Genomic DNA, 6,000 nt, shown 5'->3' with positions numbered 1-6,000 from the left:
AAGACTTAAAGGGAAATGACCACAATGACTAAACAAACTTATAATTTTATTGGAGAAATGGATAAAAGAAATCAAATGGAAATTCCAGAAATGAAAAGTACTGTATCTGAAATGAAATGTTTTCTGGGTGGGTTTAGCCAGTAGACTAGAGATGGCAAAAGAAACTAGCATGAACTGAAGATGAGTGAACTGAAGGTAAAATCAAAAGCTAGAGAGAAAATTTTGAAAATAGCCAAAGGAACAAGGATACAGATGGTGTCTTATATCTCATTTGAGCAGTGGAGCCCAGAGATAATGGAACAACGTATTAAATGTGTTGAGATGAAAAAAATTTGCTTGCCCAGAATATCATATCCATCTAGAATATCATTCGAAAGAGAATGAAGAAATTTTGTGATCAATGAAAGCTGAGAGATTTTTTTTTTTTTTTTTTTTTTTTTTGCCAGCCCATCAACACTACAAATCTAAAGTTGAAAGCTCAGGGTACGGTAATGACAGATGGAAACTTCATTACAGAAAGCAATGAAGAACACCCAAGTGGTAAATATGTGGGTAAATATGGAATATCAGATATCTATTTTTATCTTACTTTAAAAAAAGAAAACTGTTTTTCAATAGCAAAATAACAGCTGGTGCTTATTGAGATATTTCAATGTTATTATGTCATTTCACACACATTAATCCACTTAATTGTCATAATAAACCTCTTTTATAGAACATTATCTCAACAGCTGCAAAATATGCATTCTTCTTTTTTTTTTTTTTCAAAAACAGGGTCTTGCTCTGTTGCCTAGGCTAGATTGCAGTGGCATGATGATCGCTCACTGCAGTCTCAAACTCCTGGGCTCAAGCAATCCTCCTGCCTCAGCCTCCCAAGTAGCTAGGAATACAGGTGCATACCACCATGCCAGGCAATTTTTATTTTTTGTAGAGATGAGGTCTCACCATGTTGCCCACATTCTTCTTAAAAGCATATGGAATGTTCACCAAAATGTATCATATCCTGAGCCATGAAACAAGTCTGAATACATTTCTAGTAATAAAATCTTAGAGAGTATTTTTTCAGACTTTAACAGAATCAAAATAGAAATCAGTAACAAGAAAACTTCTTTATTCTTTTTATTTTATTTTAAGTTCTGGGATACATGTGCAGGACGTGCAAGTTGGTTAATAGGTAAATGTGTGCAATGGTGGTTTGCTGCACCTGTCAACCCATCATCTAGGTATTAAGCCCAGCATGCATTAACTATTTTTCCTGGTGCTCTCTCTGGCCCTGCAACCCCCGGCAGGCCCCAGTGTGTGTTGTTCCCCTCCCTGTGTCCATGTGCTCTCATTGTTCAGCTCCCACTTATAAGTGAGAACATGTAGTGAAAACTTCTTTATTCTCATCAAAAATTTCAGTAAGATGTATCTGCTATGAGTTTCTCCTCACAACTTCTGCTAGGGTTTCAGTGGACTTGTGTTATCTATTTTCTTTGTCTCTTAACCTTTTCCCCATCACTTTATTACTTCTTATTTTGCACTGTATCCTGGAGGATCCCTCAGCTTGCATTTCCAGGTCACCACTTCAATCTTCACATATTTCCTTTCTGTATCTTAGCCCACAGATTGAGATTTATCTGTGGAGTTGGGGGATGACAATCATTTCTATTTTCCAACCACTCTGATCACTTTTTTAAAGAAACTTTTTCTTGTTGTGATAGCTTCTCCTTTCTCTGAGGATGCTAATGATTATTTTGCAGTCTTCTCTTGTTTCCTTTGTAAATTCTGTTTCCTCATGTGTTAATTCTTTTTCACATTGTTATTTTCTCAGCTATCTGGTGATTCTTAGATGTGTGTTTATATTGATGAGGGAAGATTACCATTTCAGTACTTTTAAGTGAAAGGTATTCCCTCCATAAGTTGAAAGTGCTTGGATTCCTGGAAGTGAATGTGGATTCCAAGGTTATACAGGGAGGGACACAGAGGATGTGCATGAAGCTGAGCTTCCCTGTAGGGAAGTGGTACCTTGTCTTGTGGGTGCAGGTCTGCTATTTTTTTTTTTATCAGCTGCAATTCATGTGTGAAGTTACCTCATTTCTGTGGCCCCAGCGTTTTCGTCTCTGAATCTTTCAAATCAGGACTCGTAATTTGTTTAGAGGAATGTACTGTCAACATATTGAAAGAAAAAAGAACAACGTTTCCACATGGTCCCCTAGTTTGTAATCACAGAAACATGAACTTTGAGAACTGGAAGGGCTATCAAGAGTTGAGGGAATGGAGTCATAAGTCAGTAACTTCTCACCAGGGATGGAGACATGTGTTAGTTTCCTGTTGTTACCAAACAAGTAACCACAGACTTAGTGGCTTGAAACAACACAGATGTATTGTCTTATAGTTCAGGAAGTTAGAAGTTCTAAAATCAAGATGTTGACAGGGCTGCATTTTTCTGGAATCTCAAGGGGAAGGTCTACTTCCTTGCTGTTTTGGGCTTCTAGAGTCCGCCCACATTCCTTGGCTAGGGCCTCTTCCTCCAGCTTCAAAACCAGCAGCACTGTCTTCAGATCTCTCTCTTACTCTAATCTCTGCTTCTGTCATCACATCCCCTTCTCTGAGTAAGATCCTCCTGCCCCTCTCTTGCAAGGACCCTTGTGAATACATTGGCCCTATCCAGATAATCCAGGGTAATATCTCCATCTCAAGGTCCTTAACTGTATTAGTCTACTCTCACGCTGCTGATAAAGACATACCTGAGTAATTTATAAAGAAATACCTGGGTAATTTATAAAGTAATTTATAAAGACATACCTGGCTAATTTATAAAGAAAAAGAGGTTTAATGGACTCACAGTTCCACATGGCTGGGGAGGCCTCACAATCACGGCAGAAGGTGAAAGGCATGTCTTACATGGCAGCAGACAAGAGAATGAGAGAGTGCCAAGTGAAAAGGGAAACCCCTTATAAAATCATCAGATCTTGTGAGACTTACTCAGTACCACGAGAACAGTATGGGGGAAACCACCCCCATGATTCAGTTATCTCCCACGGGGTCCCTCCTACAACACGTGGGAATTATGGAAGCTACAGTTCAAGATGAGATTTGGGTGGGGACACAGCCAAACCAGATCCTTAACTAAATCGATTTTGCAAAATCCCTTTTGCCATGTGAGATTCACTGGTTCTGGGGATACAGATGTGACCATTTGGGGGAGACCATTATTCTGAGGTGTGTGTCTCTTTTTGAGCTGGTGGGGCACAGCAGTGGGTGGTCTCAGGAGCACTGAGGATGAGGCATCTTAGGTTTGAACATTAGAGTCTCTAATTGTTCCTCTACCCTTTCCCTGTTGGTCTTCCTACTTTCCCCTATCTCCATACTCTCACAATGATAAGCATTCTTACTGAGCCTGTACGTTCTCTTTTCCAGCTGGTCTTGGCTCATTCCTGCTCCTCCCTGCTAGTATCTCAAAGCCACCTTACAGGAATGTAGAAGCCACACTACCCAATTACCACAACTCAAAGGATAAATGTCAACATCTATACAAAGTATTGTCAGAAAGAGTGTGAAAAAAAGGTAAGGTTCTTTGTGGAGTCTGTACAGGCCTGTAAAAATCCAATTTATGTACCAGAAATGACTACATATGTTATGCAATAGAAATACCTCTACCAAATCCTGACATGTATATGTGTTGGGCCTGCATTTAATCGAGGGTCGTCTCTTTAGATTATGATGTGAAATGCCCATTTGAGGTCTTTGATGGGAACCACATGGCAGAGCTTTGCTGCTTAGCTGTAGAGCGGGGCAGCCCCGCTGCTGCACAATGCATCCTGTGTAGCTTTCATGTTTCACAGATGGCCTGCTTTTCTGTGTATATTATCAGATGCCTCCTTCTCAAGCTGTAAAATCTGATGATAGAGCCCAAATTTAATATATTCAACCTGAGCTGTTGATAGAATTAAAAACTTATCAGCCAAAGATGTCATGTTTACTCAACATCAGAAACAGAGTACTTTTTAATGTTGTTTTTGTTGATCTGGCCAATATACTCTCCAAAACGTTGTGCTCTGAAGAAAGGGCAGAGAAGCAAAAGAACAGATAGAGGAGCAGTGGGAAGTGGTGTCAAGTCCTAGCAAGTTCATTCCATTGTGGAGGGAGGCCAGCTGACATTTCATTTTGTAATACTTAACAAGACAGAAGGGCTGGGTGTGGTGGCTCATGCCTGTAATCCCAGCACTCTGGGAGGCTGAGGAGGGAGGATCGCTTGAGCCCAGGAGTTCGAGACCAGTCTGAATAACATAGGGAGCCCCCATCTCTACAAAAATCAAAAATTAGCCCATGTGGTGGCATGCACCTGTAGTCCCAGCTATTTGAGAGGCTGAGGCAGGAAGATCACTTGAGCCCAAGAGTTCAAGACCAGCCTGAGTAACATGGCAAGACCCCATCTCTACAAAACCTACAAAAATTACCCAGCCGCGGTGGAGTGAGCCTGTAGTCCCAGCTACTTGGGAGGCTGAGGTGGGAGGATCACTTGGGCCTGGGAGGTTGAGGTGGTAGAGAGTTGTGATCATGCCACTGCACTCTAGCCTGGGCGATGGAGTGAGACCCTGACTCAGAGGAAGAAAGAGGAAGAAGAATAAGAGGAAGAAGAAGAAGAAGGAGGAGGAGGAGGAGTAGACAGTATATGATAAATAATTCCACAGAATAAACGTTATTTCATGTATGCTCCTGATTGCAACACAATTTTTCTTTTACAAATTTTTTAAAAATTATGAAATAATTCAGACATATAGAAAACAGCAAAACACTTAGGTGCTTAAGATCCAGATTTAACACATCTTAACACTTGCCTTGTTTACTTCAGATATTATTAAAAATAGGACAAATATAGTTAAAGTCTCCTTTGTGTCTTTCCATGACAGGAACATCCTCTTCCCATTCTGTGGGTCTGGCCATTCTTCTCAAGTTGACATCTTTCTCATCTAAACTTTTGCCTCTTAGGAAGTTTCTGTGAAGTCATAAAAGTAAACATTATTGGCCAGGTGCAGTGGCTCACGCCTGTAATCCCAGCACTTTGGGAGGTCGAGGTGGGTGGATCACTTGAGGTCAGGAGTTTGAGACCAGCCTGGCCAACATGGTGAAACCCCATCTCTACTAAAAATACAAAAAATTAGCCGGGCGTGGTGGCAGGTGCCTGTAGTCCCAGCTACTAGGGAGGCTGAGGCAGGAAAAGCTAGCTGGGCATGGTGATGGGTGCCTGTAATTCCAGCTCCTCGGGTGGCTGAGGCAGGAGAATCACTTGAACCCTGGAAGAGGAGGTTGCAGTGAGCCAAGATTGTGCCACTGCACTCCAGCCTAGGTAAGAGAGTGAGAATCCATCTAGGAAAAAAAAAAAAAAGAAAAACTAAACATTATTGTTTGGTGTGTTTGAAACTTTACATAAATGGTATTATACTGCACCTATCATTTTGCAACTTGATTTTGTTACTCAACATTGCTTTTGAGATTTATTCATAAGGATACACGAAGCTTCAGTTTATTCATTTAAATGGCAACATTCTGTTTCATTGTAGTAACATGCCATATTTTATTTACCTATTCTCTTACTGATAGGTACTGAAATTGTTTCCAGTGTTTCACTATTTTTAAAAAAAAGCTGCAAAGAATCTAGTTATTGCTTTTCTTGTTTTGTTTGTGTGTGTATTCGCTTTCTAGTTTGTTAATTTCTGCAAAGGTTTTCACTTTCAACTTTTTAAAGAAGATTTACTCTGTTAATCTTTTTCTAATCCCCCCTCCCCCTTTTTTAGAGACAGGGTGTTGTTCCAGCCTGGAGTGCAGTGGTGCAATTATAGCTGACTGCAGCCTGGAACTCTTGGGCTCAATTGATCCTTCAGCTCCAGCCTCCCAAGTAGCTAGTACCACAGGTGTGCACCACCATGCCCAGCTGATTTTTAATTTTTTTTTTTTTTTTTTTTGAGACGGAGTCTTGCTCTGTCGCCCAGACTGGAGCACAGTGGGGCGATCTCG

General features: G+C 40.7%; 1 long non-coding RNA gene across 1 annotated transcript in view; it reads left to right on the top strand.

Moving 5' to 3' along the window:
• Positions 1 to 453: 453 nt before the first annotated feature.
• LOC129524930 (uncharacterized) overlaps positions 454 to 6,000 on the top strand; it is a 29,086-nt gene continuing 23,539 nt past the window's right edge. The window contains exons 1-2 of the long non-coding RNA XR_008668909.1: positions 454 to 552; positions 3,403 to 3,549. This is a non-coding gene — a long non-coding RNA (uncharacterized lncRNA). The remainder of the gene's footprint in view (positions 553 to 3,402; positions 3,550 to 6,000) is intronic.

The sequence above is a fragment of the Gorilla gorilla genome, chromosome 8, assembly GCF_029281585.2.
Source record: "Gorilla gorilla gorilla isolate KB3781 chromosome 8, NHGRI_mGorGor1-v2.1_pri, whole genome shotgun sequence".
Lineage (NCBI taxonomy): Eukaryota > Metazoa > Chordata > Mammalia > Primates > Hominidae > Gorilla > Gorilla gorilla.
The sequence above is the reverse complement of the archived record's forward strand: the minus strand, read 5'-3'. Positions and strand labels throughout refer to the sequence as shown.